Source organism: Lytechinus pictus, chromosome 12 (genome assembly GCF_037042905.1).
Source record: "Lytechinus pictus isolate F3 Inbred chromosome 12, Lp3.0, whole genome shotgun sequence".
In the NCBI taxonomy this organism is placed as follows: domain Eukaryota; kingdom Metazoa; phylum Echinodermata; class Echinoidea; order Temnopleuroida; family Toxopneustidae; genus Lytechinus; species Lytechinus pictus.
The window spans coordinates 31,637,965-31,648,286 of record NC_087256.1 but is presented as its reverse complement, the minus strand read 5'-3'; positions in this window follow the sequence as shown (position 1 = coordinate 31,648,286).

Genomic DNA, 10,322 nt, shown 5'->3' with positions numbered 1-10,322 from the left:
CATTTTAGAGAAAATCGACTTCAAAATTTAATAGAATTTCCACACTTTGTTCCCAAGCCTTACAACATAGGCTAATCATTGATAGAAAAATACATGTTTAGAAAGAAAGATGAAGACAATTGCTGGACAGTGGTATCTTTATAATGGAGAAGTATATATGGCTCCATATTGCGTGCATTTTAGGGACGTTCCACAGTTAAAATGAAATCCATGTCATTTTCACCAAACTTTGCACATACATGTAGATACTTTAGAACCTGAATATTCAAAATATGCAAAATTTAACAAAGGTCCACGTGCTTGATTTTTTGCTATAGAACTTCAAAGTTGACCCAACTGGATGTTCTTACGAATTGCGCATTCAAAAGAATTTGGCATTTTTAGACCTCGCAAGATCACTACAATGAGTTTAAACCTCTATTACTCAGTCAAAATACATGAAAAAGTCATCAAATTTCGCACAAGAGTTAATAATTGTATTGTTAGAATGGAGAATCTATTTATAGTGCTATTTGTTTGCAATTTTTAGTCTAACAGCACTGTCAGTTCTTAAATATGGCGTACAACATAACAAAAACCCAATCTCAAAAATGTGAAATTTCAATAACAAACTACAAAAGTACAATAGATGCTGCACTTTATTCAAAATCCATGTCATTTTCACCAAAATTTGCAAAGTTGTAGAGAAAGGTATGTGTATACCTAAGAGGTGCAAACATTAAGAAATAGGGGTTCATGTGCTTGTTTTCAAACTATCAGCATTTTAATAAGAGCAAATGTGCTTTTTAAAACACCAAAAATGCGCCAAATGCTTTGTATCTATGTGAAGAAAAAATCAAAACCACTCAACCATTTATTCAAACTCGGGGTCATATTCGTGATTTTTGGCAGCACTGAAGATTAAAGTATTTTGAAATTGCAGAGATATTTTTTAATGGTCCATGGAATAATTAAAGTTTTTTAGCTTCATAAAATAACGCATCGGATCTGCAGTTAGAGTGCAGATGTTGAGAAAAATCAGTTCATATCCACATCTAATTAATCACCTGTTTATCCATTGTGACGTCAGCGCGCAGAGTGTAAAATATGCGCAGATCATAATGCGCACAAACATAACTGTGGAACGTCCTTAAGATAAAATTTCCAAAGGCTTGAATATAAGAATCACACACTTACATATTACAGGCTGGCATCAATTCTTTTTAATCTCTTCCCTAATATATAATATAATATAAAATCCCTCCAACTCCCAGAACTACCTCAGTCCGAAAAGGAAAAGATATACATTGAAAACATGAAAAAATGCAAATACAGCTCATGGTTACATTATGTCAGGAGGGCATACGATGGCACTATTTTCCCCTCCTTAAAGTTTAAAGCCCACCCACCACTTGTCACAGAAAAGTGAGTTTGACCCAAGATGAAGGCCCATTTATAAATCAATTCTGGTTCTGCTGGATCGATTCTGAGAGTGTTTTTTCTTAGCAACCAGATCTACATGTAGCACACACCATCAATTACAAAACATTGAAGAAAAGTGATAAATACCTTTTTAGAGTTTGCCACCTCACAGAATACAAGTCTTTTGAAGAGACTTCCATCAGAATATGCAATTTAAACTAAGTTAATAGCAATATCCTGTTGTACTCTTGATCAATTCAAAATGATCCAATTATCCATCCATTCTTCAAGAAACAAGGATTTTGATCACAAATTAATGTACATTATCATTATTACCAAAGTGAATTCACGTGTTGAAGAACCCTATAACCACAAACCCCAGCTGAAATAAACTCCACAGTTAAGAGAATCCGCAAAGAAAAATAGACTGAAGAATTCCTTGATATCCTTCATGGGAATTTCTGAGGAAATCTCAGACACTCACGGACGTCTTCCAAAATCACCATATCAAATCCATCACAGACTTAGGCTAATTCCAGGAAATTTATTTTTCATTTACTCTTCAAATAAATGTAGAATTATTGGAAGAAAAATTGAATTATGCAACTCCACAATCCCATCGTATTTCAAACATTGTACATACCGGTAAGTAGCAAAGTCGGTTTCCATCATTTAGATATACATGTAACAAGGTATCAAAACTCAGTCTGAAATAAGACTGTATTGAAAACAGATGGGCAATATGTCATGCATGAATGCCTGCCCCTTGAGTTAGATATTAATGATCATGTTTTTTCCTTGTTTTACTTTGTCACATGCTGTCATCTTCGCATCATCTCTCTCCCCTGAAATTGAATTTTTAGTTACAGAAGCCCAACAAAGCAGAACACTGCTTTAATTGCATCTGTACATAGGGGGGTCTTCTTTTCATTTGGCAAACCATTCAATTTGACTATTTTTGCCATCATAAATATTTTCAAATTTTGCTTTCTTTGAAAAAAAAAATATATATATACATGTATATTATTATTAATATAGAGAAAACTTCAAATTGATTTCTTTTCTTTCTTCTTTTCTTAAAATTCTTTTTCTCTTCTCTTTTTTTTCTTTTCAATTTCTTTTTTTTATAATTATTGTTAGGTACTTGGATTTAAAGTCGAGTAGGTGTCTCAAAATCTAAAACCAGGGCTTTTACTGAAAATATGCTTTGATATATACCCAGGATGGAGATGACAGAGAAAGCAATAAGGAAAATCACAGCTCCAATCCAACACCCATACCGGAGTACGGGGATATGTCTATCCTGTTGATGTAAGTTCAACGTCTGTGAAGTCTCGATCTTTCCCGGAGACAAGACGCCTTTAAATCCTACCTACTTTGGGAGACAAGCCCTTGTAGGATGGAGTGTGATTTTGGGTGGAAGTTTGGGGGGGGGTGATTGCCTATGTAAATAGGCACATGGGCAAGTCTCTTACTGAAATCAATTTTTTTTTTAAGTATTTTTTTTATTTTGGGGGCTACTAATGGATAAGCTTTAACATTGCAGTGAATGGGGAGAGCTCTTTTCAGCATTTCGGGAGAATAACTGCCTGAGCCCCCATGTATTTTTCCCCCTTGATCATTGCATGTATTTCTCAAATAACTCTGTTTTTTACTATGTTGTTTATACAGCAGCAGTAGCAGAAGTGGCAGTAGAAATAGAAATAGTAGCATTTTTATCTATTTGGCAAAATAATGAAATTATAAAAAGAATCACATTGAAGAAAAAGCTTTGATTCCCATGAGTACTGAAAGTTGCCAGAAATAGGACAGGCAAACTGAATAACTGAAATGAATTATACATACTTGAATTGGTTGAAGGTTGTTTTGAACGGGGTATTGAGAATGGAGTTCCGTCTGTGTCCCATGTTGCAATGAGCAGTCTGTGCCTTTTGGAGGTTGATCCAGGGTGACAGGGCGGGACCAGGGGGGATCAGGGTTGGGGTATCTCCATCCCAAGTAGCCATCCCACTACCCCCCTGAGGATGTATCCCAGGGGTGGGGTGGCTGGGTTGCAGGATGACCTCCAGGATTGACCTCAGAAACCTCATTAATCAACTCATATCTCTGTATAAAGAGAATATTCAAAATGATTACTTTGATTGTTGGATGTTTTTAATAGTATAAATCTAGGCAATTTGTCAAGTCCAACTGTCCGAGCCAATTCTTTTCTGCATGAATCCTGCAAGCAGCTTTTTATTTAATACCAATATTCACAATTTCTAATGGACAACACAGGAAAGATGAACTGAAAAGACGCAAAGCACCTTACAGCAGGATTCCCACTAAAGGACACGGCACAGACTTTGGACAAGTTGCCTAAAGCCCAGTGCACACTATGCGATCCGATACGAAACAATGTGAAAGTTCCAAGAAGTAAAATTATTTTGATCAAAGTTTGGCCTAATGTTAGAATAATAAAAATCATCATTTTACTTTGCGGCAAGCCCTGTGGTCCGAGTAATGTCAAAATCAGCTGCAAGTCAAATTCCTACAAGGAGGCTCAAACTTTATTTGGTCCAGTCCTTTGTCATATTTTTATGAAATAAAGTAGGTATGTGTGAATGCCGCCGCACCGCGAGCGCTGGTTTTGGCTGCACCGGTTTCGCGCGGGTTTTGCTGCAAGTGGCATCGCCTCTGTCTGGCCGGCTCCTCGAGAATGGGGTTTAATGCGCATGCGCACATAGTGGCATGCGATCTTGTGCCTTTTTTCAGACAGTCAACGATGTGCACTTTCTGTACATATACATGTAAGTTTCAATATGGATACTCGCCTGTCAAGTATGGATATCGGAGCTTGAAAGTTCATCAAATTTTTTTATGCATAAATGATTAAGTTATAAATGATCAAATTTAAACTATTGATCTTCAAAATAAAACCAAAGTGAACCGATTCTTTAAAAACGCAGGCCAGATATAAGAGTCACAAGCTACCCTTGTCACTGCCGGTCTCTCGGCAGTCGAGCTGCCCGATGCGGTGGGCTCCCGCCGGTCTCTCGGCAGTCAAGCTACCCGATGCGGAGGGCTTGGTGACGGGAGCGGTCGATAGTGAGTCGTTCATGCTGGATTGAACTGGATCTGAATTGTTTGTTACTTGATAATATTGTGCCTTTTTCTGAAATTTTCTGTCATTATACCGTAGACTATTATTCTGATGATTTTAATATATACATTTTGTCAAAAAAATATTTTTTCCTCCCAAGGTTATGTGACTCAAGAGTCAAGGTGGTTGATTGTTCAATCATGTTTCATCATTTGGAAACTGGATTCTTTTGGAAGTGGAATATCAATGTTGACATTTTGAATTAAAATGCAAAATCTATAGTGTTTTTTTTTTTTTCTTTTGTAGAAAAAAAATATATTTGGAAACTTTCCAATCATGTTTCATTATTTTGAGACTGGATTTGCTTTTGAAAGGGGAATATTATAAATGCTGACTCTTTAATTAAAATGCAAAAATTATGTTGTTTATTTATTTATTATTTTTTTTTTTCAGTTTTTTTTCACTCTTGTAAGAAAATACATGAAAACTCAGAGGAAAGAATATTTTATTTCCAGATGGGTCTAAGTCCTGTATTTATGAGTTTTTTTCTATTTTATTAATTTTATTTTGTTTCCCTTTTTTTGTTAGGGGTGCAGGTGGGGTTTGTTTTAAACTGGAAAATGGGGATGGGATTGGTACAAGTTTTTGTGTCACTTTTGTTTCTCTTGTTTTGAGTGTTTGTTTGGAGCTTTGATGTTTTTCCTGGTTGTTTTTTGTTTTGTTTTGAAAGAAAAAGACCACCCTTTTCCTTTTCTTTTGGCTTCAACTAAATAATTTGGTGCTTTTCAATTCTATCCATGTGAAGATTGGTATTGGATTGCTAAGTTCTTTTCCACAAAATCTTGCTAATTTTTTTGTTTTGTTTCATAATAGTATGGAAGTATGTGTAAAAAATTGTGTACATTTATGTGCAATGATTTCACTCTAGAATCTGAATTTATTTATTTTTCTCAAAAAAAGAGAGCTCAAACAGGGCCTTTGTAATAAAATGTATGTATACAAATCTAAGAAATGCATTGAAAACTGATAGAATATATCAAAGCTAAATTTTTATCCTTCTTGATACTTGTAATAAATTGCATACAATGCTGCATACATATTTTACACTCAGCTGCTCATCCCTCCTAAAAAAAAATGTGATCAAATGTCCATTGTCTCTAAAATCAAAAGCTACATATTATACCACCCATGAGTTCATTTCATCTCGCGTGCGAAGGTATATCAAATGCACGCGACACATCTTTCATGGGCTTTTGCCTAATAAAAGATTATTAGGCCTACATTAAAGTTAGAATTTCACATTATGACACTCACCGAACCATATGGATCCTTTGGTGACTTCTCTTTGCTGTTTTTTTTTAAAGGAATTTTTCTTGATCTTCACATACATGTAGAGCTAACCCAGGGAGCAAAGCGGGCCGGAGCCCAGGAGTCCACCGTGCATTTACACATAGACACTGGACTAGGGTAGATTGTGGTCTCAATAACTTGGAAAAAAAATTGTAAAAACAGAAATTATACACTTACCACGATGGATGAAGGTCTATCGTGTGGCAGTATCCTGACATCGAGGCACAGACTGGAACCTAAAAAAACCGAAAAGTTCTCTCCTTCTACCCCAGTCTCAATCGGCCATTTTGTTATGAATTTTGACAGAATTAGGAGAGGTATCGCGACAGAACTTTTCGTTTTTTTGAGGTTCCAGTCTGTGCCTCGATGTCAGAATACTGCCACACGATAAACCTTCATCCATATAATCGTGGTAAGTGCATAATTTCTGTTTTCACAATTTTCTTTCCAAGTTATTGAGACCACAATCTACCCTAGTCCCGTGTCTATGTTTAAATGCGCGGTGGACTCCTGGGCTCCGGCCCGCGAATGTAGATCATGCCCTTCGATCAGCGACAAAATCAATTTTGGCCTAAAGAGGGCGCGCGATATTATTTATAAGCCGGTTTGTTTACAGTTCTGAAGCTTGTACTGCTAGCAGCATTCTAGGCGCTCAGCATTATTTTCTTTCTCGTTCAATCCACTTTCATCATCATCTTGTCAAAAGATGGCGTACTTCACAGGTATAAGTATATACATGAGATGCAACCTGTTAATTTTTTTTGTACAATTTCCTATTATAATATTATGCGCTGACGACTTGAATCAAGACTGTTCGATAGGAAAAATTATATATCTGAATGACACGCGCCTCAAAACCCAAGATAACAATAACAACAACAACATTCGCATTTCGATTGTTGTTTGCGTAATTTCCACCGCAGTGTTAAGGATCTTCGGACAGAGTATCTTGGCCGAGATTTGGAGGTAAGCGTTAAAAATCATTTTTATAAATGATTTCGACTATACAGTGTATTTTTAAAATTAAGTTATTTAATAAGATTGAAATTTATGTAGTGAATAAATGTAGAAGGTTTTGGCGTGTTTTATTCCCTAACGTTCGTGTGATGAATGAAAACGTCTAAATCCATAGTCAACTCGCATGCGTTGTGCGAGGTTAGTACAGCCAACCTCGCATGCATGTGTCAGTGCATATTATACATGTATAACAAATTGTTGAAACAATAGAATACATAAGGAATTGGTGAAACAATCAATTACATCAGAAAATAGCAAACTTGTATTTTTATTTGGTCATACCAAGTACAAAAGGAATAAAAAAAGACCCCTGCTTACAATACTCAAGTTGAAAAAGAGCTTGTAACTATATCAGAAAACCAAATAAATACATTAGAAATTACAAAAACAATACTTTAAACAAATTCATTTAGGAAATTATCTATGTACGTGATGCTGTTTTGAGGCCAACTAAATTATATTATCTATCATGATCACCTTCATTTGGCAAAAAAAGAGGCGAGTTACCACGAGTAATTGTTATTTTGCATAATTTGCATAATTAATTAGAAGAAATTATATTACACATATTAAGAAAAAATATTACAAAACATGATTACACATCAATTGAGCTTTCTTTCACCTTTCCATTGATACCTGATTTTAAAAGCAAATTACTTCAAAGGGCTCAAAAACAAAGTTAGAGCCTGTTGAAGACTTGGGTTCAAAATGAAAATGGTCACAAAATGGTTTAAAAAAAATCGGTTCTGTATTTTATTAAGACCTTGACCACAAATTTGGATGAATATGCGCGACTTAAACTAGAATAACTATATAATTTCTTGAAAATTAGAGTTCTTGCTATCATCTGAAAGGTCTTTTTAAGAGCTTTCAAATGATACCAAATTTATCGATATTTGATGATTTTCATTTTATTTGTCACATACCTAAATAGACAGCTGGCAGCCGTCTGTTTAGAGTTTTTTAACATTTTTTTAAATATTTCTGCTCGTACACAGACGGCTCGCTATCGTGCAGCCACCATTAGGGGGTTAACAATGCAAAATCCCCCCGACGGGGCTCATCAATTTTTGTCTATATTTCACAAAAATATATAATTATAAAAAGAACTGCACCGAAATACAGATTATTCCGTTTTGGCCTGAAATGCACCAAAACGGGGCAAAATAAAAGGGGAAAACACAGCGACTTACTTCGGCTATCGCGCAACTTCACTTCCCTGTTTTATCCGAACTTAATACATAAACATATTATGGCCATTGAGTCCCCTGTAAAGATCGAGCTAGAACTTCGGTCTCTGTGTTTTGGTGAGTTTAGCCAACAGAGTTCAGCGGAACAACCAACATTAAGTGATTAACAGAGACCATAGCTTTTGGTCTAAAAGTAATATTAATATAATAAGTACTAAATAAGACTAAAGTTCTAAACAACATGGATAAAGACAAAAATCGATGAGCCCAGTCGGGGGGATTTTGGCTTTGCATTGTTTGTTAACCCCCTAATGGTGGCTGCATGCTGCACGATCGCGAGCCGTCTGTGTACGAGAAAAACAAAATGTTAAAAAACTCCTCGAAACAGACGGCTGCCAGCTGTCTAACGTTAGCCCGGCCCCTAGGAGCTTGCCGCTGGCGCTGGGCTCGGCAGCGAGACAGCTCGACAGAGCAGTTTTGCGCGGCGCTTTTTTTGGTTCATCATACCGTACCCATTCATGCAAATCATTCACATACAGTACAGAAAGTACGGAGTCGACATCAATTTAACAACTAAATTAGTTAAAATCACACATGAAGTGTTTTGATTTTCGAAAGGAGATTCTCACCTGATATTCATAACATCACAATATTTATGCCATTGTTGATAACAGTCTTCTTTCCCCCGAGAAACGTAGATATTTCCGAGCATTAAATTGTAAACAAAGAGACGACATTACTTAATAGATTGCGTCTCTGAAAGGACAAATCGAAAGGGGAAAATATAGTACGGCTTTAATACAAATGTTAAAGGACAAGTCCACCCCAACAACAAGCTTATTTGAATAGAAAGAGAAAAATCAAACAAGCATAACACTGAAAATTTCATCAAAATCGGATGTAAAATAAGAAAGTTATAACATTTTAAAGTTTCGCTTAATTTCACAAAACAGTTATAACTTATATGCTCATCCTGTTCGATATGCAAATGAGGGAACCAATGACATCACCCACTCACTATTTCTTTTGTATTTTATTATATGAAATATTTGATTTTCTCGTCACTGTCATATGAAACAAAGTTCATTCCTCCCTGAACACATGGAATTCCATTATTTTAACATTTTGTGGTTCAAGCAAGAGGGTCCTAATTGTCAAATTCGTAAAAATTGAAATATTGTATAATTCAAACTATATAAAACAAAAGAATTAGTGAGTGAGTGACATCATCGACTCTCTCATTTGCATATCACTGAGTTGAGCATAGAACTGTTTTGTCAAAAATAAGCGGAACTTTAAAATGTCATAACTTTCTTAGTTTACATCCGATTTTGATGAAGTTTTCAGCGTTATTCATGTTTGATTTTTCTCTATTTATTTAAATCAACTTTTTTCTGGGGTGGACTTGACCTTTGAGAAAAGGTGGAACATTACATGTGTTGTGAATGAAGCTCAATAAGATTGCACAAAATACTAAAAATGACGATGGGAATGACTATTTTTGGGGAGAGGGGGTAAATAAAGCTGGTTTCTCTTAATTATACATAAAAGATGCCACATAATTTTAGAAGAGCCTTAATTGCTTTGTACCCGGGCTTATACTTTCTCAGCAAAACTGAAAAGGAACATATTTTGTTTCATTGCTCCAAGATATATAGTTTTTCATCTTAACCAAAATTAATTTTAAGTTCCTTTTTATCCCGACCGTATTGATTTTGAGCGATTTACCAAATTGGTTAGCCTTTGATCATGTTTGACACACACGTTACGTCTGCTGGCATGGTACTGAATAACATTTTTTACATGTGCGATTATATTGCACCAAAAATTTGTGTGAATATCAAATCCCTAATATAGTTTGAATCCTATGTGTGATCAAATGGACACTGGTCGTTTCATTTTATTTTTACTTTTATCAAAGATCCTTCAGGTATCTCTTATTACAAAGGGCTTTCTATCCCCTTTCTATCCCTGGGCCGGCTTCCCCATCTTACACACACATACTGATGCATATACTCTTACGTTCTCTCACCCTCCCTAACTTTTCTCTCCATTACCTCCCCTACCCCTCAGGTGCCAAGCAACAGTTTTGAAAGTGGAGGGGGTGGGGTCTAACCATGCAAAAGAACATAATCAAACATAATTTTTGTTTTTGTACGTCCACATTTGATTGTCACAAATTGGTATTCTCTGTAAGTTCCCACCCATCTTTCCCAGACAAACCAATAAAAATTAATGTTAGTTTTGAGTGCGACCGAGCCTTCTAACCGATAGGAAGACCA